Below are 27,106 nucleotides of genomic sequence, written 5' to 3'. Positions count from 1 at the left end.
ACTCCAGGTCTTGCATAAGGGTCCCAGTGCAGCACCCCCTGGTTGCTTGAAGCTATTTGTGTAAAAGGAGCAGAGGTTGCAGCACCCCAAGTCTTGCGCCGAGATCGCAGTGCAGCACGCCCTGGTTGCTTGAAGCTCTTTGTGTAAGAGGAGCAGGGGTTGCAGCACCGCAGGACTTGCATTCGGTTCCCAGTGCAGCGCCCCCTGGCTGGTTGAAGCTCTTTGTGTAAGACGAGCAGGGATTGCAGCACCCCAGGTTTTGCGTCGTGGTCCCAGTGCAGCACCCCCTGGCTGCTTGAATCTCTTTGTGTAAAAGAAGCAAGGGTTGCAGCACCCCAGGTCTTGCACCAGGCTCCCAGTACAGCACCCCCTGGCTGCTTGAAGCTCTTTGTGTAAGAGGAGCAGGGGTTGCAGCACCCCAGGACTTGCATTGGGTTCCCATTGCAGCACCTCCTGGCTGCTTGAAGCTCTTTGTGTAAGAGAAGCAGGGGTTGCAGCACCCCAGAACTTGTATTAGTTTCCCAGTGCAGCGCCCCCTGGCTGCTTGAAGCTCTTCCTGTTAGAGGAGCAGGGGTTGCAGCACCACAGGTCGTGTCAGAGTCCCAGTGGTGTCCATGGCTGCTTGAAGCTCTTTCTGTTAGAGGAGCAGGGGTTGCAGCACCCCAGGTCGTGTCGGGGTCCCAGTGTTGTCCCTGGCTGCTTGAAGCTCTTTCTGTTGGAGGAGCAGGGGTTGCAGCACCCCAGGTTGTGTCTTGGTTCCAGTGTTGTCCATGGCTGCTTGAAGCTCTTTCTGTTGGAGGAGCAGTGGTTGCAGCACTCCAGGTCGTGCCTTGGTCCCAGTGTTGTCCATGGCTGCTTGAAGCTCTTTCTGTTGGAGGAGTAGTGGTTGCAGCACCCCAGGTCGTGTCGTGGTCCCAGTGTTGTTCATGGCTGCTTGAAGCTCTTTGTGTACAAGAAGCAGGGGTTGCATCACCCCAGGTCTTGCGTATTGGTCCCAGTGCAGCTCTCCCTGGCTGCTTGAAGCTCTTTTTGTGAAAGGAGCAGGGGTTGCAGCATCCCAGGTCTTGCATCGGGGTTGCAGTGCAGTACACCCTGGCTGCTTGAAGCTCTTTATGTAAAAGGAGCAGAGGTTGCAGCACCCCATGTCTTGCGCCGGGGTCGCAGTGCAGCGCACCCTGGCTGCTTCAAGCTCTTTTTGTAAGAGGAGCAGGGGTTGCAGCACCCAAGGACTTGCATTAGGTTCCCAGTGCAGAGGTCGAAAGGTCTTCACCACAGTGTAGAATACTGTAGGCGCTCGTGGCACGTGAAGGCACTGGTGAGAGCCACTTATAGGCACTGGTGAGAGCCGTTTGTATGCACTGGTGAGAGCTGTTTGCCCATAGGAGAAGGGAACATTTCCAGCTTGTCAGGTGCTGGGGTCAGGGGCTGGAATCAGTGAGTGGGATCAGGGGCTGGAATTAGGGGCTGGAATCAGGGGTCAGGGGCTGGGATCAGGGGCTGGGATCAGGGGCTGGAATCAGGGGCTGGAATCAGGTGCTGGGATCAGGGGCTGGGATCAGGGGCTGGGATCCGGGGTCATGGGCTGGGATCAGGAGCTGGAATCAGGGGATAGGATCAGGGGCTGGAATCAGGGGCTGGAATCAGGTGCTGGGACCAGGGGCTGGGATCAGGTGCTGGAATCAGGGGCTGGAATCAGGTGCTGGGATCAGGGACTGGGATCAGGGGCTGGAATCAGGGGCTGGGATCAGGCGCTGGGATCAGGGGATGGGGTCAGGGGCTGGACTCAGGGGCTGGGATCAGGTGCTGGGGTCAGGTGCTGGGGTCAGGGGCTGGAATCAGGGGTCAGGGCTAGGATCAGGGGCTGAAATCAGGTGTGGGGTTGTTAGAAATGGCGATTTCTGGTTGGCTAGGGCCTGCGCCAAAGCCAGGCAGAAACCACCACTCTAGTCAGGGCAAGGAAGTTACACGCCAAAGATAACCCCTGCTCACCCCCTTGGTAGCTTGGCACGAGCAGTCAGGCTTATCTCTGAGGCGATGTGTAAAGCGTTTGCGCGCGCACCCAGCAACAACACCCAAGGCCCACCACAAAGGAAACTCCACACAAGGTATTATATAAAAATAGCCTTTGTATTATACCTAGGGCTCCCGGTTTTCCGTATTTACGGATTTATACATATAAATACAGACGGAAATCGATATTTCCTTTGTCTGTATTTATATTTATAAACGGTAAAATACGAGTAAATGTTGCAGCGCTAGTCTCCCGCCTCCCGATTCCTGCAAGCAAAAACCCGATGCCTCTGGGTTTCAGCTGACAGGGCAGCGCATCTCGAGAGCCTGCTGTGTTCACTGCAGTCTCCTCACACCGTGGGTGGGCGGTGTCTGCTGCCGCTGCTCTGTCCCAGGGTGCCACATCTTTGTTCTGTGCCTCGGGGTATCTTCATCGCCTGACTTTGTTTCGGGGGAGCGTTCATGTTTGCACTTTACCAGCGCCTTGAGTACATTTGCAATGCAATCTGAAAGGCCACCTCCCGCCCCCGTTGATAACCTTCAAACTACTCACAGAGCAGGCCTCTCGTGCTTTCGTAGTGCGCCCACTGCTGCCGAGGAGCACAGTGTGCGGCAGAGGGCGGCCAGTGAAGGCTTAAACCAGGAACACTTTTTGAGAAACACAAATATCAGCTGACAGGGCTTGATATTGTGTAACGTGCTAATTCTTCCAGCAATAGTCGGAGTGGCGATGCAGGGGCTCTAGAAGGGGTGAACAACCAACAAAGCCCCATTAACAAGCGAATGGTCTTTTAAAGACCTGTGAAGTGCTCGGGGCGGCTGTGTGTGTGCTGTTTCAGTGGCTCCTAATGACTGCATATGGACCTTCACCTCTCGCTAGGATTGAATTTGTTTTTTTTTAATGTCAGCTGTATTCAGATTCTAGGTTTGATAATGAGCGACATAGAAGGCATCAGGTGTGCTCCTGGCCTGTCATTGGCCGCTTGTCAAATATTTGATTTCGAAGCTTGGGGCATACTTCTAAAGCACTGGAAACATATTGGGGCTGCATTATGTTTTGGTCTGCATCATTGTAAGAAACGTATGCAAATAAGCCTGGCCCCACACAAGCCTGAACTGCTAGGCCATATCACCCTCTTTCATGAGACAATATGCACAACGATGGCGTGTTTCTGTTTCATTAGGTCTCATCAAATTTCTTTTGTATTTTTGAGTTATCATAGGTGGAGCTTAGAGGTGTGTAAGCCCACAAATTAGCAAGGGAGCCGAGCCAAGCCCAGGGTCTGGATTGGCTTCAAGAGCCTGTGCACGAGCCAAACCTTGAAAATATTCGGCAGACAAATCAAGTCACAGGTATCATATACAATGTATGGTAACTCCTTTCCAAAATGAAAAAGAAGGGTACACGCGTCTCATTTTAGCACATCAGATTATATCACTGCATAGAGAAGAATTTTTAAAAGCGGTAGTTTTTAATACATAAACTTGGAAGGATTAATGCTTCTCCATGTCGACAGTGCCACTAGTGTAGTTAGAGGCAAGTCAGTTATCATGTGTATCCTATATGTGGCATGGAATTTTATTATGCATGAAACAAAATTATAGTCTATTAAATCAAACACAAGAGGTGTTTGTACAGTGTGTGGCTTAACTGATGCTGATGTATTTGCAGATGTTCTCAAGTGTGATAATGTATAAAAAAGGAGGCTTGCTGAAATAAAATATTTGACAAGGTTTACACAGTTTGTTCAGTTGGGGATGCCGGGATTGAGCTCAGGTTTTCTGGTCTCACATTGTGCAATTCACTCACTAGATGGTTATTTCTTGCCCTTTATTACATCAAAGCTTCCGGCTTTGCTTTTTGTGGGTGACTTTACAGCGTGAGTGGCAGATGCCACATGAAAGTTCAACTCATTTTTAGCTCGAAGGTCCAAAAAACAAGCATTTGCAATGCAATAGGTCTCGCATTTACTTGAGTTTGAGCTATTGGCATTGTAAATGACAATGCCTTTTATTTATGTTTTGGTTTTTAAAACAGATAAATAAAAGGCATTGTCATTTACAATGCCAATAACTTAAACTAGCATAATTGCGAGACCTATTGCATTGCAAATGCTTGTTCTCTTCTGCACACACAAAACATCAATCCTCATAGTGATGGCCAGGGACAGCTTTTAGCGCTAGTGGGGCACAATTTGGGTTGCAGTTGAAGTCAGTGTGAGTTTCTCTCTGTGGGGCAGTATGATGTTCAGTGGGGGAAAAGGATGTGTCACTCTGCCGATGACAGGAACTGCAAGGCTCTGAGACAAATGGCTTGTGATAGCACTTTTAAGCATATTTGGGACATTTTGCAAATGGCAAAGTTTTTAGGTGAATGTATAGTGTTGACCAACAACAACTGAGCGCATGTGTGCATTGTCAATTTAAATAAATGTGGAAAAATACTAGCTGTAGCGTCGTCTTTTGCTTGTGGCAAAAATAAATGTGGATAAATACAGAAAAAATGCCCGAAAAATAAATATGGATAAATACAGACGGAAATGGCAAAAAAATAAATACCATAAAACCGGGAGCCCTAATTATACCACAACACATTAGATAAGAACACACACTCTACAATGTGCCAACAGGCACGGGCAGAATTTACAAGGGATTATATGTACAGGGGACAGGGCCACATGGACCACTGTCAGGAATTAGCACTCTTAGAACATAACACAAATTACCAAGTGTACATGTAGAACATAACACAAATTAGCACTGTAGAAACCAACCAGTATCTACTGGCGCAATAATGACCTCAGCGTCATCACACTAGCATCAGGTATAAAACCTATCCTGCATCCATCGCAGAAGCATAAACACATTTATGCAATTTCTCATCAGTCTAACGCATTAGACCTAACCACCTAAGTATAGCTACTCTAGGGGCGTACATGACACAGGGAAGTACATTCTCCCTACCATCAACCTAAAAAGGTAACACAACCTCCTAGGCAGAAATCCTATCTAGAGGTATGAAATACAGGGTGCACAAAACATGCTATACACAGTACATTTCCTAGCACCAAAAGCATGAACACAGGGTGCGCCAAACATACTACACCGTACATTTCCTAGCACCCAAAATCACATTAGAGTCCAGGTTGCGCCAGAACCTAAACATAGCAGCTGCCCACTACTTGCTGGGCAGCTGGGGACAAGCACAGGGCCTAAACGCTGCAGCTGGCACTAAGTGCTGCGCAGCTGGGGAAGGCACATAGTAGGCAGGGGCTCTCACTAGCCCCTGAAACAATATCCAGAACGTTGGAGCCACCTAGGCTCGAAAATGACATGTCCCCCTGGAGCGCACGGGCTCCTAAAATAATGGTGCGCCAATATAGAAAAGGGGCTTGCCCCAAAGTACTGTGGAGCGCACTGGCGCTCTCTGGGCGAACAATGCTGAGTTGGAGCCTCTCTGGCTCTTAAGGTAATGAGGGGGGGGGCCCAAACGTTGGAGCCATCTGGCTCAGAGAACAACTGGCACACGTGCTGGAGCCACTCAGGGCTCTGAAATAATAATATGAGCTGGCGGTGGGGTCCCCTCTGGACTCGAAATAAGGGATGCCTGCCTCGTTGGAGCCTCACTGGGCTCTAAACAAATCTGCCCCGCGTTAGAGCCTCACGGGGCTCTGTAACCAACTATGCCCCCATGGGAGCGGCCCGCTAACAGACGGGGCCGCCCCAGAACTTTACACTCAGTGCCTTTACAGGCACTTTAGAATGGTATCGGCTCCCTCCTCGGCGGGAGCGAAAGGCGGCCCGGACCCCCTTAGAGCCCTCACTCACCGGCTCTCTTGGACGCGCCTCTCACGGCGGGGTAGGCTCCCGCCTCAATATCTGCGGGGCCGACGATGGAGCATACAACGCTCCGCTTCCTCTGAACGCGGGGCTCTCACTTCACGAGAGCTCCGCTGAGGGGATCGAGGCACCTCTCTGTGCCGGCTTCCGGGGTACTCCGTGGGCGCGGGGCTTCCTTTGGAAAGCGGAAGTCCCGCCCCACGTCAGGCAGCCAGCGACCTGACTTCCGGGTCTCCCCGGCCGCGGCGGTGAAACGCGGGGTGGGCTCCCGCTACAACATCGAACAGGCACTATGAGAGGTAGGCTCCCTTGGAATTGGAATATAAAGCAGGGTGGGCACCTGCTAATTAATAAAAAGTAATTGGCAGCATAACCAGCGGAGTGGGCTCCCGCTTGGTCTCGTATCACGGGGAATCCCTACCACGGGGGTTCCCTCCGACAGGGGCTGTAGCTCGGCGCTGCGAAGCCCACGCTCTCCCTCCGCTGGGCCAGTTTAAAAAGCAGAATACAGCGCTCAGGCGCTGGAGGACTATAGCAAAGCCCTGGGCAAAAGCAATAAAAAAAGAGCCAAAGGTCCCAGCAGTCCTGGGGGCATCAGGGGGGCAAGGTAGGGCCCAGGGGCCAGCACACAGGACCCTCCAGCAGGGAGGTAGCCCCCATGGCGGTCCCTCCTGGGCCCCACCAGCAGCAAGCCCCCCCCCTCTGTCAGGATCCAAAAAGAGAACAGATTCTGTGGGGACACAGCCCCAGTTTTATACAGTAAAACCCTTTGTCTCAGGGTGCAGGGGAGGGGCGAACCAGTTACAACTGGTTCCTGAGCACTTTGTTTTGCTCAGCCCCTCTCCCTGTTCACAGTGCAGGCCAGGGTCATCAGTCGCACCACAGGGGGCGGAGCCAGCATTGTGTGGGGAAAACCCAGCCCTATTCAGGACCCAGGTGTACTCCTCCCACCCATCTAGTTGCTGATCTCTCCATTCACCACTGGGCGACTCCCCCTGACTGGGGATTCCCTAGCCCGTCACATGACCTCACTCAGCCAATCACGCGACAGGCAGTCACTGCACATTTATGCCAGCGTCCAAAAGTGGCACTTCCACACTAGACACAGCCACGCCGCACACATCATCGCGCAGCATTTAATCACACGAGTCCGCACATACCAAACTCGCACCTGCACTCCCCACGCATCAGGAACTACCAGGGACACATACATTCCCCCATGCATTCCTATGGGAGGGCAGGTCAGCGTCACTCAATGTACACAGAGCGCACGCGCTTTCCACTGGGACACAGTGTGAAAGCGCCTAGAGGCCTAAAACCACTAGTACAACACAGGAAAAAGGCTAGGATATTTGCAAAAAGTTCCAGGGGTGAACTTGCCAGAAGGGCCAAGTCCAACAGGGGTCAGGGGCTGGAATCAATCAGGGGTCAGGGGCTGGGATCAGGGGCTGGGATCAGGGGCTGGAATCTGGGGCTGGGATCAGGGGCTGGGATCAGGGGCTGGGATCTGGGGCTGGGATCAGGGGCTGGAATCAGGGGCAGGGATCAGGGGATGGGATCAGGGGCTGGGATCAGGGGCTGGGATCAGGGGCTGGAATCAGGGCAGGGGCTGGAATCAGGTGCTGGAATCAGGGCAGGGTCTGGAATCAGGTGCTAGGGTCAGGGGCTGGAATCAGGTGCTGGGATCAGAGGCTGAGATCAGGGGCTGGGATCGGGGGCTGGAATTAGGGGCTGGGATCAGGGGCTGGAATCAGGGGCTGGAATCAGGGCCTGGGGTCAGGGGCTGGGATCAGGTGCTGGGGTCAGGGGCTGGAATCAGGGGCTGGAATCAGGTGCTGGGATCAGGGGCTGGAATAGGGCTGGAATCAGGTGCTGGAATCAGGGGCTGGGATCAGGGGCTGGAATCAGGGGCTGGGGTCAGGGGCTGGGATCAGGTGCTGGGGTCAGGGGCTGGAATCAGAGGCTGGAATCAGGGGCTGGGATCAGGGGCTGGGATCATGGCTGGGATCAGGTGCTGGAATCAGGGGCTGGAATCAGGGGCTGGGATCAGAGGCTGGAATCAGGTGCTGGGATCAGGAGCTGGAATCAGGGCCTTGGGTCAGGGGCTGGAATCAGGTGCTGTGATCAGGGGCTGGGATCAGGGGCTGGAATCAGGTGTTGGGATCAGGGCTGGAATCAGGGGCTGGAATCAGGGGCTAGGATCAGGGACTGGGGTCAGGGGCTGGGATCTGGGGCTGGGATCTGGGGCTGGAATCAGGGCAGGGGCTGGAATCAGGTGCTGGGGTCAGGGGCTGGAATAAGGTGCTGGGATCAGAGGCTGGGATCAGGAGCTGGAATCAGGTGCTGGGATCAGGAGCTGGAATCAGGGGCTGGGGTCAGGGGCTGGGGTCAGGGGCTGGAATCAGGGTCTGGAATCAGGTGCTGGAATCAGGTGCTGGGATCAGGGGCTGGAATCGGGCTGGAATCAAGTGCTGGAATCAGGGGCTGGGATCAGGGGCTGGAATCAGGGGCTGGGGTCAGGTGCTGGGGTCAGGGGCTGGAATCAGAGGCTGGAATCAGGGGCTGGGATCAGGGGCTGGGATCAGGGGCTGGGATCAGGGGCTGGGATCAGGGGCTGGAATCAGGGGCTGGGGTCTGAGGCTGGAATCAGGGGCAGGAATCAGGGGCTGGGATCAGGGGCTGGGATCAGGGGCTGGGATCAGGGGCTGGGATCAGGTGCTGGAATCAGGGGCTGGAATCAGGGGCTGAGGTCTGAGGCTGGAATCAGGTGCTGGGATCAGGGGCTGGAATCGGGCTGCAATCAAGGGCTGGGATCAGGGGCTGGGATCAGGGGCTTGAAACAGGGGCTGGGATCAGGGGCTGGGATCAGGTGCTTGGATCAGGTGCTGGGATCAGGGGCTGGGATCAGGGGCTGGAATCAGGGGCTGGGGTCAGAGGCTAGAATCAGGGGCTGGAGTCCGGGGCTGGGATCAGGGGCTGGAATCAGGTGCTAGGGTCAGGTGCTGGGGTCAGGGGCTGGAATCAGGGGTCAGGGGCTGGGATCAGGGGCTGGAATCAGGTGCGGGGTCAGGGTCTGGAATCAGGGTCTGGAATCAGGGGTCAGGGGCTGGGATCAGGGGCTGGAATCAGGGGCTGGGATCAGGGACTGGAATCAGGGGCTGGGATCAGGGACTGGAATCAGGGGCTGGGGTCTGGGGCTGGAATCAGGGGCTGGGGTCTGAGGCTGGAATCAAGTGCTGGGATCAGGATCTGGAATCAGGGGCTGGGATCAGGGGCTGAAATCAGGGGCTGGGATCAGGGACTGGGGTCAGGGGCTGGAATCAAGGGCTGGAATCAGGGGCTTGGATCAGGGGCTGGAATCAGGTGCCGGGGTCAGGGGCTGGGATCAGGGGCTGGAATCAGTGGCTGGGATCAGGGGCTGGAATCAGGGGCTGGAATCAGGGACTGGGGTCAGGGGCTGGGATCAGGTGCTGGGGTCAGGGGCTGTAATCTGGTGCTAGGGTCAGGGCCTGGAATCAGGTGCTGGGATCAGAGGCTGGAATCAGGTGCTGGGATCAGGAGCTGGAATCAGGGGCTGGGATCAGAGGCTGGAATCAGGTGCTGGGATCAGGAGCTGGAATCAGGTGCTGGGGTCAGGGGCTGGAATAAGGTGCTGGGATCAGAGGCTGGGGTCAGGGGCTGGAATCGGGGGCTGGGGTCAGGGGCTGGAATCAGGGGCTGGAATCAGGGGCTTGGATCAGGGGCTGGAATCAGGTGCTGGGGTCAGGGCCTGGGATCAGGGGCTGGAATCAGTGGCTGGGATCAGGGGCTGGAATCAGGGGCTGGAATCAGGGACTGGGGTCAGGGGCTGGGATCAGGTGCTGGGGTCAGGGGCTGTAATCTGGTGCTAGGGTCAGGGCCTGGAATCAGGTGCTGGGATCAGAGGCTGGAATCAGGTGCTGGGATCAGGAGCTGGAATCAGGGCCTTGGGTCAGGGGCTGGAATCAGGTGCCGTGATCAGGGGCTGGGATCAGGGGCTGGAATCAGGTGTTGGGATCAGGGCTGGAATCAGGGGCTGGAATCAGGGACTGGGGTCAGGGGCTGGAATCAGGGGCTGGGATCCGGGGCTGGAATCAGGGCAGGGGCTGGAATCAGGTGCTGGGGTCAGGGGCTGGAATAAGGTGCTGGGATCAGAGGCTGGGATCAGGGGCTGGAATCAGGTGCTGGGATCAGGAGCTGGAATCAGGGGCTGGGGTCAGGGGCTGGGGTCAGGGGCTGGAATCAGGGGCTAGAATCAGGTGCTGGAATCAGGTGCTCGGATCAGGGGCTGGAATCGGGCTGGAATCAGGTGCTGGAATCAGGGGCTGGGATCAGGGGCTGGAATCAGGGGCTGGGGTCAGGGGCTGGGATCAGGTGCTGGGGTCAGGGGCTGGAATCAGAGGCTGGAATCAGGGGCTGGGATCAGGGGCTGGGATCAGGGGCTGGGATCAGGGGCTGGGATCAGGGGCTGGAATCAGGGGCTGGGGTCTGAGGCTGGAATCAGAGGCTGGAATCAGGGGCTGGGATCAGGGGCTGGGATCAGGTGCTGGAATCAGGGGCTGGAATCAGGGGCTGGGGTCTGAGGCTGGAATCAGGTGCTGGGATCAGGGGCTGGAATCGGGCTGCAATCAAGGGCTGGGATCAGGGGCTGGGATCAGGGGCTTGAAACAGGGGCTGGGATCAGGGGCTGGGATCAGGTGCTTGGATCAGGTGCTGGGATCAGGGGCTGGGATCAGGGGCTGGAATCAGGGGCTGGGGTCAGAGGCTAGAATCAGGGGCTGGAGTCCGGGGCTGGAATCAGGTGCTAGGGTCAGGTGCAGGGGTCAGGGGCTGGAATCAGGGGTCAGGGGCTGGGATCAGGGGCTGGAATCAGGTGCGGGGTCAGGGTCTGGAATCAGGGCTGGAATCAGGGGTCAGGGGCTGGGATCAGGGGCTGGAATCAGGGGCTGGGATCAGGGACTGAAATCAGGGGCTGGGGTCTGGGGCTGGAATCAGGGGCTGGGGTCTGAGGCTGGAATCAAGTGCTGGGATCAGAAGCTGTAATCAGGGGCTGGGATCAGGGGCTGAAATCAGGGGCTGGGATCAGGGACTGGGGTCAGGGGCTGGAATCAGGGGCTGGGATCCGGGGCTGGAATCAGGGCAGGGGCTGGAATCAGGTGCTGGGGTCAGGGGCTGGAATAAGGTGCTGGGATCAGAGGCTGGGTTCAGGGGCTGAAATCGGGGCTGGGATCAGGGGCTGGAATCAGGGGCTGGAATCAGGGGCTTGGATCAGGGGCTGGAATCAGGTGCCGGGGTCAGGGGCTGGGATCAGGGGCTGGAATCAGTGGCTGGGATCAGGGGCTGGAATCAGGGGCTGGAATCAGGGACTGGGGTCAGGGGCTGGGATCAGGTGCTGGGGTCAGGGGCTGTAATCTGGTGCTAGGGTCAGGGCCTGGAATCAGGTGCTGGGATCAGAGGCTGGAATCAGGTGCTGGGATCAGGAGCTGGAATCAGGGGCTGGGGTCAGGGGCTGGAATCAGGGCCTTGGGTCAGGGGCTGGAATCAGGTGCTGTGATCAGGGGCTGGAATCAGGGGCTGGAATCAGGGACTGGGGTCAGGGGCTGGGGTCAGGGGCTGGGATCAGGGGCTGGGATCAGGTGTTGGGATCAGGGCTGGAATCAGGGGCTGGAATCAGGGGCTAGGATCAGGGACTGGGGTCAGGGGCTGGAATCAGGGGCTGGGATCCGGGGCTGGAATCAGGGCAGGGGCTGGAATCAGGTGCTGGGGTCAGGGGCTGGAATTAGGTGCTGGGATCAGAGGCTGGGATCAGGGGCTGGAATCGGGGGCTGGTATCAAGGGCTGGAATCAGGTGCTGGGATCAGGAGCTGGAATCAGGAGCTGGGGTCAGGGGCTGGAATCAGGGCCTTGGGTCAGGGACTGGAATCAGGTGCTGTGATCAGGGGCTGGGATCAGGGGCTGGAATCAGGTGTTGGGTTCAGGGCTGGAATCAGGGGCTGGAATCAGGGGCTAGGATCAGGGGCTGGAATCAGAAGCTGGGATCAGGGGCTGGAATCAAGTGCTGGGGTCAGTGGCTGGGATCAGGTGCTGGGGTCAGGGGCTGGAATCAGGGGCTGGGGTCAGGGGCTGGAATTAGGTGCTGGGGTCAGGGGCAGGAATCAGGTGCTGGGATCAGGTGCTGGGGTCAGGGGCTGGAATCAGGGGCTGGGATCAGGGGCTTGAATCAGGTGCTGGGATCAGGTGCTGGGGTCAGGGGCTGGAATCAGGGGCTGGGGTCAGGGGCTGGAATCAGGTGCTGGGGTCAGGGGCTGGGATCAGGGGCTGGAATCAGGTGCTGGGATGAGGGGCTGGAATCAGATGCTGAGATCAGGGGCTGGAATCAGGGGCTGGAATCAGGTGCTCAAGTGCACTTGGAGCATAGCATGTTGCCAATAAATCGCTGCTCACAGACGTGATGGAATTCGCGTTGGTACCAACCTTAGCTAGGGTGGATGGAAAAATTGCCCTTGGTGTAAGCGGGCTCCCGAGCTCTGCTAGGAGCCGCCATCTTGGCGGATGCCAAACCCTGGGGTCAGATGAACTCAGCTGTGGATGGGTGGTGAGGTATGTTTGTTATGCTCTGTTTGTTGAAGGGTGAAGTTGCATCTCTGCTTTTGTTGACATTCCTCAGTGTAAATCCTCCTACTTCACTGTTGGCAGAGTCCTTGGCACAGTGACGGCACGCCCATGGACAGTAAGACACACAACACTATGCAAATATTCCTAGTGCCGATATAGGCAACCCTCCCCCGAAACACAGTACACACTTCAATAATCACGCCACACAAATTTGCTTGGAAAAGTTTGATGCAGGTTTATTTCATACATGAAGTATGCCAACGCGGTGGGTTAACTTATGGGCTATCCAAGGACAGGTAGTGCTGAGTAACCTGAGCTGCCCACGCGCCTGACGAGCCAAACGGCAGCGTGGCCAACCCAATCAATGCAACCATATATCTAGGGGTTTCTCCCCTTAACTATTGTTGAGCACCAGTCCATGACTTTACTCACGACTTTACTCACGCCTGTTCAGGGGTGGAGCGTGGCCAGGGAAGCCCCCAGTTGCTCAGGCGTACAACCGCCCAAAGGACTAGCGGGGCGCCGACGTTTTCAACTAGGGTCCTGCCGTAAAGACTCTTGGGGTTTGGCATAGAGCACCCCTCCTGTGCTCATTGAGGGGGTACCCATCAGCCTCCGGATCGCCCTTAACTCAGCCAATGCCGTGAATGTGGCCGCCGTCATATCTGGGCCCACCCCACCATGGCAGGCTCCATAACCTCCTGCAACCTGCAGCTTCCAGTCCTGCTAGCCATGACAAGTCCCCATCCACCTCAGGTGCACTCCGCCCCTATCGAAGTCCCCTGTGGTGTTTGCACTACTGAGGCCACGCCCTATTTAACCACGCCCTTCTTGAGAGCTGGGGGCTCACTGGTCCTTGCTGCCACTTTGTGACCAAACTGAAACGATACATGTCGGGTGACCCAGACCTGCTGCCAGACTGAGGGGTAGCACTTCAACATGTCAAAAGTGTATTAGTTATTAAGTTGCTGTTTAACATCAGCAAATTTAGTTATCTGTACCAGCTACAGCTGTTTGCCAGCCTCCACAGCAGGTCTCCCCTACCCCCCTCCTACGGGATCATTTTAAAACCACTGCTCTCTTCATAACCACAGTTCTGGGTTATATAATCCTTTGCGCACTGTGTGCAAAAATGTGCCTTTACATTTGGGGGTTGATTAAGCCCTTGCTTACCCCCCTATTTGGCGAGTCCCTGTTGGACAGGCCACATAAAGGGCTTGCTCCCTCCCCGCATGACAGGGCCCGAGCCCCGGCCCTCCAGGTGTTACCCACAGAAGCAACCCGCACCCCGTCTCATACGGGACTCCTGCCCCCGGACATCTCTGTATCATGGGGCCGAACCACTACCGGCTCCCTCGCCCGGCCCGGCCGCCATCTTGGACACTGCACCACGAGGCCGCGTGGCCTCAGCTCGACCCTAACCCTGGGCCTGGCCAGGCCCCGACATCCCGGCACCACCATCCACCCAGGAGGTGAACGGACCACTTGGCAGGTCAATGGGAGAAAGAGGTGTCGATGGCTCTCCCCCGCCAGGTGCCGATCGCCCCCCAGCTCCCCCGGGCGCTGGCTCCACCCCCCTGCTGGGTGTCTGGACTCCCTCATCCCGGACCTCCCGACCTCCAAGTGCGAGGGTCCGGACATCAAAGGGCGCCAGACCTATAACTGGGGCAGCTCCAGAGCAGGAAGGCAGTTGTATCCTGGAGTCAAGAGACACCGTGAAGAACTCATCCTTGACGGACTACTGGCGCTGCCGTAGTCCTGCCTTGCGAACTATCGTCCTGCCTGCTGGCGCTGCCGCAACCTTCTGCATCCTTCATCCTCGTCGGGACCTGCTGGCGCTGCCGCGGACCGTTGTAACTACCACCTTCACCGGGACCTGCTGGCGCTGCCGCGGCCCGTCCATCTAGAACGCCGAGCTCGAGGATTGTGAGCTATCCATCATATCATCGCATCTACCAGATTGGTAACAAGACTGTCCCGCTACCCCCTTTCCCAACCAAGAGACTAGAATCGAGGGGACCCCTGAGTCCTGACCTCCTTGTACCATTCTATCGTACCTAAAGATTGCTTATAAAGAACGTTAAACCTTATCTTCGTGTGGTGTACATCTGTGGGGGGGAAGTTACTCGTCTGTACGATCTCTGGAGACGGCTCTCCCCGGAGACCTCTCCCCTTGTCCTCGGCCGACCCTCCCGGTCCGTCTAACATTGGTGGCCAGCGGCGCGATCCGAATCAAAGCGTAATCGTACAGAGAGTAGCTCACCCCACGACGAAACCACAATGACAACCAAAGAGAGCGGATCCACCGAGAAATTCCAGATGGAGAAATTGGAAGAGTACAGCCATCGCGAGTTGAAACAATTCTGCATTGAACTAGGCATTGCTACCACCGGTCTGAGTACCAAAGACGGTTTCAAGCACGCCATTGAGTCGTGGGCAGAAACCGGGGCCACCAGACCCCCGGACCAAAACATTGCAGCATCAGAGAGGAACACCACGGCTCCCGAGGAGCGAAGAACGGGTCTCTCGCAGGAAGAGATCCAAGAGAGAGAAAAAAGCAGACTACATGAGTTAGAAATGGCACGGCTCAAAATGGACAGTGAACTAAAATTAGCCGAACAAAAACTGAACCTAGAACATCTGCGGCTCCGAGAAGAACGGGAAGAAAAACAGAGGCAGAGAGAGCTCGAAGAAAAGAGATTAGCGTACGAACACGAGCGCAAACTGGCAGCAATAGACCTACGGAAGCAGAACAAAGAACTGGGGGTGCCCGAGCAACCGCGCACCCCAGGAGCGACAGAAAAGAAAGTCCACATCCCCAAGGATGTCGTTCGAGAGTATTTCCGAGATGACGACATACAACAGTGGTTCAAGGCCTACGAGATCGCCATGACCTCCCACCGGATCGATCGAAGTGACTGGGGAGCCGGTCTATGGGGGAGGTTCGTCAATGAAGGCCGCGATGCCCTGTTACAGCTCCCAGACCATCTGATGACATCCTACGACCACATGAAGGCTGCCCTCCTCACCCGATATGGGCTCACACCCGAAATGTACCGCCAGAGGTTCCGAGACTGCACCCGGATCCCGGGTACAACTTGGGTGGAATATGTAAACTATTTCAGCCGAGCCTTCGAGGGTTGGATCAAGGGAAGCCACGTAACGACCTACGAGCAACTTTTTAATCTCATGGTGTGGGAGCACCTCTCTAACAACTGCTTCGTCGAGCTCCGGCAGCACCTCCTCGACAGTAAATTGACTGACCCACGGCAGCTCGCCGCCGAAGCTGACCGGTGGGAAAGCACCCGAGTAGGCCGGAGGGGGCCGCACGAACAGAACCGGAACAACCAAGGTCAGCACCGTCCCCGAGGAGGAGGAGGAGGCCAGGGACGAGGAAGAGACACCGCCCCGGCCGCCCCCGCTGCCAGCACCCCGCCCCCGGCCAGCCGGGGCAACACCCCGATGCGCCCGGGGTTCCGAACCAATGTCACGTGTCACCGATGCCAGCGAGTCGGCCACTACGCCAATGACCCGAACTGTCCACAGAACCAAACTCCGAGACCCCGCCAGGTAGCTGCCGCCGCCCTGGGGGGAGAACAAATCTCCGAAGAACAGGAAGAATGCGAACAAGAACAACAAGAGTGGGAACCGGCCGCCATGATTCTAGTGTGCCTAGGGGGAAGAGACATGGTCCCGCGGGCTCCCCTACCCGCCAACACCAGAAAATATAGTCAGTGGGTGAACATTAATGGACGCAGGGCCGAAGCACTACGTGACACGGGGGCCAGTGTGACGGCCGTCCGCTGTCACCTGGTGACCCCAGAACAGATCCTGCCGAACATTCTCTGCCCCGTCCGTTCAGCCGACAATTCGGAGAGTCTATGTCGGATGGCCTGCGTCCCCTTCGAATGGGGAGGAGTCTCCGGCATGTTGAAGGTGACGGTCCGAGATGATGCCCCCGTGGACTGTCTCCTGGGGAATGATCTTGAGAGTTCCCCGTGGGCCGCCGTAGAAAGAAGAGAGCACCTGGGGATGTTGGGCCTCCCGGACTGGGCGTGCTTAACCACCCGGTCCATGGCCGCCCGTGCCATCCCCCGACCAGAAGAACCAGAATAGCCAGCCCCTCCTCCCCCGATCGCTCCAGTAGAGGACACCGACCATACCGACCCCCCAGAGCAAACCCCCGAAGGGCTCGCTCAGCCCCAGGACCTTCCCGACCTGGCTCAGTGGCGTCAAGAAGGGGGGCCCACCCAAGAACAGTTCCGTCAAGAGCAGAAGACCTGTCCCTCCCTCGAGGGACTCCGCCAGCAAGCCCTCGCCCAGAGCGCAGGGGACACCACCGGAGCCCATTGGATCTATTGGGACAACGACCTGTTGTACAGTGAACAGAGAATCGCGGAGTTAGGGGCCAGTCGAGTGCTGGTGGTGCCCCTCCGTTTTAGAGACTTCTTGTTAAATTTGGCCCACGATGTCCCTCTGGCTGGACACCTGGGCCAGGACAAAACCTACAGTCGCCTGGTGACCCACTTTTTCTGGCCAAAGATGAGAAACGACGTCCTCAACCACTGCCGGTCCTGCCCCACGTGCCAGGCCAGCGGGAAGAGCGGCCGCAAACTTAAAGCACCTCTGCAACCCTTCCCAGTTGTCACCACCCCGTTCGAGAGGGTGGGAATAGACATTGTGGGGCCCCTGGACCCCCGTACAGCACAAGGACATCGGTTCATCCTGGTACTGGTGGACCACGCCACCCGCTACCCCGAGGCTGTTCCCCTGCGAACTATAACAGCCCCGGTGGTCGGCCGGGCCTTAATGGGGATCTTCTCCCGGGTGGGCTTCCCCCGAGAAGTCGTCAGCGACAGAGGCACAAACTTTATTTCAAAATATATGAAGTCCCTCTGGCAACAGTGCGGGGTCACCTACCGATTCACGACCCCCTATCACCCTCAAGGAAACGGACTAGTCAAGCGGTTCAACCGCACACTCAAGGGAATGATTGGGGGGTTGGAAGAGCCCCTCCGTCGCCAGTGGGATGTGCTACTTCCGTGCCTCCTCTTCGCATATCGAGACGTCCCCCAGAAGTCCCTCGGCTTCAGCCCTTTCGAACTCTTGTACGGGCACCCGGTGCGAGGGCACCTCAGCCTAGTCAAAGAAGGTTGGGAGATGGCCCCCCTAAAGACCCCTCCAGACGTCTTCAAGTACCTCCTGACCCTACGCAATCAGACCAGGCGATTCAGAGAAATGGCGAAAGCGAACCTTGAGGCCAGTCAGGAGGACATGAAAAAATGGTACGATCAAAATGCCTCCTCCATCGAATTCGAACCTGGCCAACAAGTGTGGGTGATGTCCCCCACCGAACCATGTGCCTTGCAGGACAAGTGGACGGGGCCCTTCAAAGTGGTCGAGCGCAAGAGCCCCGTCACCTATCTCATCGATATGGAATCTCCACGGAACCCCCTCCGGGTCCTCCACGCCAACAGACTCAAACCCCACTTTGTGCGCTCGGAGCTCAGCCTCCTGATGGCTACAGACAGTGGAGCGGAAGAAGACTCCGAGCCTCTCCCTGATCTCCTAAAGACTCGTGAGAAAGATGGTTCCGTGGACGGGGTCCGACTCTCAGATGCCCTCACCCCGGAACAGCACCAAGGCTGCCGGGACCTCCTGCTGCAGTTTGCGACCCTGTTTTCCCTCACCCCAGGGGTCACCCCCTGGTGCTTGCACGACGTGGACACTGGGGACAGTCCCCCTATCAGACATCGGGCGTACCGCGTACCAGATCGGGTACGGGCCTGCATCCAAGAGGAGGTGTCAAAGATGCTCACGCTCGGGGTCATCGAGCCCTCGGACAGCCCCTGGGCCAGCCCGGTCGTGCTGGTCCCCAAAGCTGCTGCCCCCGGCACCACTCCTGAGCTCCGATTCTGCGTCGACTATCGGGGCTTGAATGCTGTCACCAGAACCGACGCTCATCCCATCCCCCGAGCGGATGAACTGATCGACCGCATGGGGGCTGCCCGCTACCTCAGCATCTTCGACCTGACAGCGGGCTACTGGCAGATCGGTCTCACACCCCGGGCTCAAGAACGATCCGCCTTTTCCACCCCCGATGGCCACTACCACTTCAAAGTCATGCCATTCGGCATGAAGAATGCCCCAGCTACTTTTCAGCGACTGGTGAACCAGGTCTTGGCGGGACTCGAGGAGTTCAGCGCCGCCTACCTGGACGATATCGCTGTGTACAGCCGCCACTGGTCCGACCACCTCCACCACCTCCGAGCGGTCCTGCAGGCCCTCCAACGGGCCGGCCTCACAATCAAGGCCAGCAAGTGCCAAATTGGTCAGGGGTCCGTGACCTATCTCGGACACCAGGTGGGAAGCGGTCTGGTGGCCCCTCTACAACTCAAGATCGCTGCCATCCAGTCCTGGCAGCCTCCAGTCACGCAGACCGAGGTCCGAGCCTTCTTGGGGCTCACCGGCTACTACCGGCGGTTCGTGAGGGACTATGGCAGCATTGTGGGGCCCCTCACGGAACTCACATCCAAAAACCACCCGAAGAAGGTCAACTGGACCCCAGACTGTCAAGCGGCCTTCGAGAAGCTGAAGGCCGCCATGTGCACTGCCCCTGTGCTCCAGGCCCCCGACTACAGTCGGGAATTCATCGTACAAACAGATGCCTCCGACCATGGCATCGGGGCGGTCCTCTCCCAGTTGAACTCCGAGGGACTTGACCAACCAGTGGCCTTCATCAGCAGACGCCTCCTGGCCCGAGAACAGCGCTGGAGCACCATCGAGAGGGAGGCCTTCGCAGTGGTGTGGGCCCTCAAAAAGCTCCGGCCCTATCTCTTCGGTACCCACTTCAGGGTGCAAACAGATCATCGGCCCCTGCAGTGGCTAATGCAGATGCGGGGGAAAACCCCAAACTATTGCGTTGGTCCATCTCCCTGCAGGGGATGGACTTCACTGTGGAACATCGACCTGGCCAAGACCACGCCAACGCGGATGGCCTGTCACGCTTTTTCCGCCTCGACGAGGAGAGTCCCCAAGAGGATGGGTGACTCTCCCCGCCTTCAGCTGGGGGGGACGCATGTTGGACAGGCCACATAAAGTGCTTGCTCCCTCCCCGCATGACAGGGCCCGAGCCCCGGCCCTCCAGGTGTTACCCACAGAAGCAACCCGCACCCCGTCTCATACGGGACTCCTGCCCCCGGACATCTCTGTATCATGGGGCCGAACCACTACCGGCTCCCTCGCCCGGCCCGGCCGCCATCTTGGACACTGCACCACGAGGCCGCGTGGCCTCAGCTCAACCCTAACCCTGGGCCTGGCCAGGCCCCGACATCCCAGCACCACCATCCACCCAGGAGGTGAACGGACCACTTGGCAGGTCAATGGGAGAAAAAAGGTGCCGATCGCCCCCCAGCTCCCCCGGGCGCTGGCTCCACCCCCCTGCTGGGTGTCTGGACTCCCTCATCCCGGACCTCCCGACCTCCAAGTGCGAGGGTCCGGACATCAAAGGGCGCCAGACCTATAACTGGGGCAGCTCCAGAGCAGGACGGCAGTTGTATCCTGGAGTCGAGAGACACCGTGAAGAACTCATCCTTGACGGACTACTGGCGCTGCCGTAGTCCTGCCTTGCAAACTATCGTCCTGCCTGCTGGCGCTGCCGCAACCTTCTGCATCCTTCATCCTCGTCGGGATCTGCTGGCGCTGCCGCGGACCGTTGTAACTACCACCTTCACCGGGACCTGCTGGCGCTGGCGCTGCCGCGGCCCGTCCATCTAGAACGCTGAGCTCGAGGATTGTAAGCTATCCATCATATCATCGCATCTACCAGATTGGTAACAAGACTGTCCCGCTACCCCCTTTCCCAAAAGAATCGAGGGGACCCCTGAGTCCTGACCTCCTTGTACCATTCTATCGTACCTAAAGATTGCTTATAAAGAACGTTAAACCTTATCTTCGTGTGGTGTACATCTGTGGGGGGGAAGTTACTCGTCTGTACGATCGCTGGAGACGGCTCTCCCCGGAGACCTCTCCCCTTGTCCTCGGCCGACCCTCCCGGTCCGTCTAACAGTCCCAAATGTAAGGGTTCAAACTGCTGACATGTGCAGCACCAGCAAGTGAAACATGGACCCCCTGGAGAGGGTCATTGGGTGGGGACAGGGTGGAGTCTCCTGCCGATGCCCCCCCCCGCTAGAGCTAGCACCTTAGGCATGGCCCTCTCAGCCATAAGAATCGTATGACATGTATCCAATTGAAGCAGTTTCGTGTCCTTTCGAGGACGCCAAGAGACCCTCTCCCGCCTGAACCAAGACAAAGGTGAACCTGAAAACAGGGGCTGAGGCCTGAGGTCCCCTAAACATACCCCAAATATTCTGCAACATTTCATGTCCTTATTTCCTGCAAACCCATCAGTCTGACTGTGATCTTCAGATGCTGAGTCGCCATGCTGATGTCCACGCCCTCGCGTATGTAGCCCACAGCCAGATGTTTGCTGAAGGTATACCAGAGTGCCGACAAAAGATGCCAATGCCTTTGGATGGTGAGAACATGGAGTAAAACATATGTACAAATTTACCTGCACCGTCTCAAATATGAGAATGCCAAATGTGTTCTAGTAATTGTCAGCATTGGTTCTCCAAGCCCATATTTTGCACCACAATTGGAGCCACAGCACTCTTTTTAGAATGACAAACCAACGCACCCCCCGGCTAAATGGTGGTGAGCAGTTCTTTTTTTATTTAGCTTAAATGCAGGATCCCGTTATTCACACTCTCATATTTACAGACAGCGCATATTCTATAGAAATGGCCACTGATTTGCACAGGCACTTCTGCTAAACTGCGGTGAACAGTTTAATAATGCGACAACCAGGATCCGTGGAGACTTGTCTTTTATGCCTCGCCCTCCAGAGTGTGGCGATTAGTTTTGGCCGCATTACCATCGGTGCTTCCGTCACACTTCAGGATTGCAAGAAAGGAGCTTCGTTTCTGTTTCATGACCGTTCACAGCTGTTCCTTTGCATTTCCTTTCTCCAGCTGCAAAATGGAAGGAGTTCTGAGCGCCCCTCCCCCCCCCCCCCCCCCCCCCCAGTGTTGTAACACATACATTTTACGCAAATTCTGTCAGGAGAACATAGCGTCCTGTTCTTCATCTGTCTTTGAAACTCAGGAAACATGCCGAGTAACACAGAGTCTAACAGCATAGTTGTTTAACGTGGACTTTCCTGTCCCCACTTTACTGATCCTGTTACCGAGGAAGGTGTGGTGCCTCCCACAGTCGGTACACGTATGTGGTTTTTTTGTTGGACAAATTAACATATTAACACGTTCAGTACATTGCCCCGCTATCCGGCCGGCACGCTGGGTGTAATCTTGCCTGCCCTCTCCTGAGTTATGGAAATGTGAATTGCTTTAATACTTTGTCAGCCGTTGTCCCCAAAACCTTCAGAACCGTGCCCCTCTGTCTAGGACAACCGTTCCTACCCCGCCTGGCTGTGCTAGTCCTGGGGCCGGCCGTCTATCACTCAAGTGAAGCATCCGGTGGGACGCACTGGGATTTGACTGGTTTTGCTGGGAGCACATTTCCGTTGACTGGACACTGAGTTTGCACCTCTCACCGTCTCACTGATGCAGATCTATTGAACCCCCCTTGTGCTATAATCCAGGTCCAGCGGATAATTGTCCTTTGTGCGTCACCAAGTACATTTCATAGCTTTGTTTAACCCTATTAAAAGTGCCTGTGCCCAGTCAGATACAGGGGTAAAGGCATCTTTAATTAGCTCTGACCTACATGCCCCATCCTTTAATTGATCCTAATACCTGGAGGGGTGCGGTGCCTCCAACAGCCAGTAAAGTTATGGCTGTGCACATTACCCTCTATAGTAACTTGATGGACCCAAGCTGTTTTACCAATCTACACCACAAAACATTATTACACTCTGACGGATGTATGACGTAACAACGCGAGTCATTACAACGCGTGCAGTTACATTGCATTCGTTACAACGACTGCAATGTTACTACACTATGCCATTACAACGCAAGTCTTTACATCGACTTGCGCTAGATGGCGTGCTAACATTAGAAAGCGTAATTTACTATTCCAACTCCAGTCCACTTAACAGTAGGGAAGGATAGTAAACTACACTATTTGTAATGTTAGCACGCCATCTAGCGCAAGTCAATGTAAAGACTTGCGTTGTAATGGCATTGCGTGGTTACATCGCGTTCGTTGTAACGACCGCGATGTAACAGCATCGCGTTGTACTGAATGCGATGTAAACGATGTTTCCCCACTCTGACACTCCACTCCACTACCCTCAACTCCACTCTATGACATTTGGCTCCACAACTCTCCACTCTATGACACTCTACCCCACTCTGCGCCACTCCCCTCTACGCCACTCCACTCCACTTTAGTCTACTTTATGCCACTCTGCTCTACGCCACTCTACTCCACTCTATGACACTCTACCACACTCTACGCCACTCCACTCCACTCTATGCCACTTCAATCTATGAGACTCCACTCTATGACACTTTACCCAACTCTGTGCCACTCCACTCTATGCCACTCCAATCTACTCTATGCCACTCTACTCTACAACACTCTACTCCATTTTTTGACACTACACTTTATGACACTCTACTTCGCTCTATGTCACTCCACTCTACGACACTGTATTCCACTCTACACCACTCCACTCTACAACACTCCACTCCACTGCACTCCACTCTATCACACTCTACTCTGCTCTATACCACTTCACTCTACACCACTCCACTCTGTGACACTCCACTCTACTCCACTCTACTCCACTCTATGACACTCTGCTTCAGTATAGGCCACTCCACTGTACAACACTCAACTCCACTCTATTCCACTCAAAAACACTACTCAACTCGACACCATTCCACTCTACAACTCTCTACGCCACTCCACTCTACAACACCCTGCTCCACTGCACTCCACTCTATCACACTCTACTCTATGCCACTCCACTCTACAACACCCTGCTCCACTGCACTCCACTCTATGCCACTCCACTCTGTGCCACTCCACTCTACAACACCCTGCTCCACTGCACTCCACTCTATCACACTCTACTCTGCTCTACACCATTTCACTCTACCACACTCCACTCTACGCCACTCCACTCTATGCCACTCCACTCTATGCCACTCCACTATGTGACACTCGACTCCACTCTACTCCACTCTATGATACTCTGCTTCAGTATAGGCAACTCTACTGTACAACACTCAACTCCACTCAACAACACTACTCAACTCACTCTACAACTCTCTTTGCCACTCCACTCTACAACACTCTGCTCCACTGCACTCCACTCTATCACACTCTACTCTGCTCTACACCACTTCACTCTACCACACTCCACTCTACGCCACTCCACTCTATGCCACTCCACTCTGTGACACTCTACTCAACTCTATGACACTCTGCTTCAGTATAGGCCACTCCACTGTACAACACTCAACTCCACTCTATTCCACTCAAAAACACTACTCAGCTCAACACCATTCCACTCTACAACTCTCTACGCCACTCCACTCTACAACACTCTGCTCCTCTGCACTCCACTCTATCACACTCTACTCTGCTCTACACCACTTCACTCTACACCACTCCACGCCACTCCACTCTATGCCACTCCACTCTATTCCACTCCACTCTACAACACCCTGCTCCACTGCACTCCACTCTATCACACTCTACTCTGCTCTACACCATTTCACTCTACCACACTCCACTCTACGCCACTCCACTCTATGCCACTCCACTCTATGCCACTCCACTATGTGACACTCTACTCCACTCTATGGCACTCTGCTTCAGTATAGGCCACTCTACTGTATAACACTCAACAACACTACTCAACTCGACAGCATTCCACTCTACAACTCTCTATGCTACTCCACTCTACAACACTCTGCTCCACTGCACTCCACTCTATCACACTCTACTCTGCTCTACACCACTTCACTCTACCACACTCCACTCAACGCCACTCCACTCTATGCCACTCCACTCTGTGACACTCTACTCCACTCTATGACACTCTGCTTCAGTAGAGGCCACTCCACTGTACAACACTCAACTCCATTCTATTCCACTCAAAAACACTAATCAAACTCGACACCATTCCACTCTACAACTCTCTACGCCACTCCACTCTACAACACCCTGCTCCACTGCACTCCACTCTATCACACTCTACTCTATGCCACTCCACTCTACAACACCCTGCTTCACTGCACTCCACTCTATGCCACTCCACTCTATGCCACTCCACTCTACAACACCCTGCTCCACTCCACTCCACTCTATCACACTCTACTCTGCTCTACACCACTTCACTCTACCACACTCCACTCTATGCCACTCCACTCTATGCCACTCCACTATGTGACACTCTACTCCACTCTACTCCACTCTATGACACTCTGCTTCAGCATAGGCCACTCTACTGTACAACACTCAACTCCACTCAACAACACTACTCAACTCAATAGCATTCCACTCTACAACTCTCTACGCCACTCCACTCTACAACACTCTGCTCCACTGCACTCCACTCTATCACACTCTACTCTATGCCACTCCACTCTACAACACCCTGCTCCACTGCACTCCACTCTATCACACTCTACTCTGCTGTACACCACTTCACTCTACACCACTCCACATCACTCCACTCTATGCCACTCCACTCTATGCCACTCCACTCTACAACACCCTGCTCCACTGCACTCCACTCTATCACCCTCTACTCGGCTCTACACCACTTCACTCTACACCACTCCACATCACTCCACTCTATGCCCCTCCACTCTATGACACTCTACTCCACTCTATGATACTCTGCTCCAGTATAGGCCACTCCACTGTACAACACTCTAATCCACTCTACACCACTCAACTCCACTCTATTCCACTCAACAACACTACTCCACTCTACATCATTCCACTCTACCACCCTCTACGCCACTCCCATCTGTGACACTCTGCACCACTCCACTCTACACCACTCCACTCCACTTTAGGCCACTCGAAATAGCATTTTGACATTTTACAAATACAGCACAGTATAACAAACACAGCATTGCATAGTGCAATATAACAGCACATTATAACAAACACAGCATAGCATGATGCAATTTAACAGCACAGTATAGCAAACACAGCATAGCATAACAGCACAGTATAACAAACACAGCATAGAATATGAGTTCCAACAGCTTGATCCAGTCTTGCAGAAAAAACAACATGATTTCCGGAGGTGAGGTCAGGGGTTATGTTCCATAAGTGGTGGGCGTGGCCTAGAGGATAGGTATGGTAGCAGGGGGGTTTTTTGCTTCAGGATGTCAGCATGGGGAGCTGACGGTCACGTATGTAAGGACTGTGACTGGGAGGTCTGACGAGGACGTAATGCAATATAACAGAACAGTATAACAGACTCTAGTACAACAAACACAGCATAGTATAACAGAACAGAACAGTGTAACAAACACAGCATAACATAACATAAGAGAACAGTATAACAAACACAGCATAACATAACAGCACAGTGTAACAAACACAGCATAACATAGCACAGTGTAACAAATACAGCATAGCATAACATAACAGCACAGTATAACAAACACAACATAGCATAACATGACAGCACAGTATAACAAACACGGCATTGCATAGTGCAATATAACATCACATTATAACAAACACAGAATATCATAATGGAATATAACAGCACAGTGTAGCAAACACAGCGTAACATAACAGCACAGTATAACAAACATAGCATCGAATATGAGTTCCAACAGCTTGATACAGTCTTGCAGAGAAAAACAACATGATTTCCGGAGGTGAGGTCAGGGGTTATGTTCCATAGGTTGTGGGCGTGGCCTGGAGTGTAAGGATGGGAGCAGGGGAGTTTTTTGCTTCAGGATGTCTGTAGGGGAAGCTGATGCTCACGTATGGAAGGACTGTGACGGGAGGTCTGACGAGGAGGTAATGCAATATAACAGAACAGTATAACAGACTCTAGTACAACAAACACAGCATAGTATAACATAACGGAACAGTGTAACAAACACAGCATAATATAACATGACATAGCCGCAATGCATAACAAACACAAACTAGCAAAGCAAACCGACACACCGTGACTCAAGGCAACATCACAGTTTAACATAAGAAACAGCATAGCATAACTTAACAGCACCCCATAGCATAACAAAAAGCACAACATAGCATTGCATGGCAGGACATTACATCACATCCTTGTCTTCCCATTGGTGGTCGTGCCTGGGGTCCACCGCATGTTTCCATTGAGTACCAAGCTATAGCCCAGGCTCGAAGTCCCCACTATACACCTGGCACAGCCCTTTGTTTCCCAATCTGCTCCTTAGATGTAGCTGGTCTACCCTAGGGCCGGCTCTCTGGGACCCTGTAATGCACCGGTACACAAAGCTTTCTCTGTAGCACACTGACGTCCATAGTCTACCCTAGGGCCGGCTTTCTAGGACCCTGTAATGCTTTAGTACACCCAGCTTTATCTGTAGCGCCCTGAAGTCCATGCTCTGCCCTAGGGCTGTCTTTCTAG

At 54.9% G+C, this 27,106-nt stretch overlaps 1 protein-coding gene across 4 annotated transcripts in view; it reads right to left on the bottom strand.

The window, feature by feature from the left end:
* The window catches only part of ALAS1 (5'-aminolevulinate synthase 1), a 608,833-nt gene that overhangs the window by 198,985 nt on the left and 382,742 nt on the right, over positions 1 to 27,106 (bottom strand). The window lies entirely within an intron of this gene.

The sequence above is a fragment of the Triturus cristatus genome, chromosome 9, assembly GCF_964204655.1.
Source record: "Triturus cristatus chromosome 9, aTriCri1.1, whole genome shotgun sequence".
Taxonomy (NCBI): Eukaryota; Metazoa; Chordata; class Amphibia; order Caudata; family Salamandridae; genus Triturus; species Triturus cristatus.
Note: the sequence above shows the minus strand (reverse complement) of the source record. Positions and strands in the feature narration are given on the sequence as shown.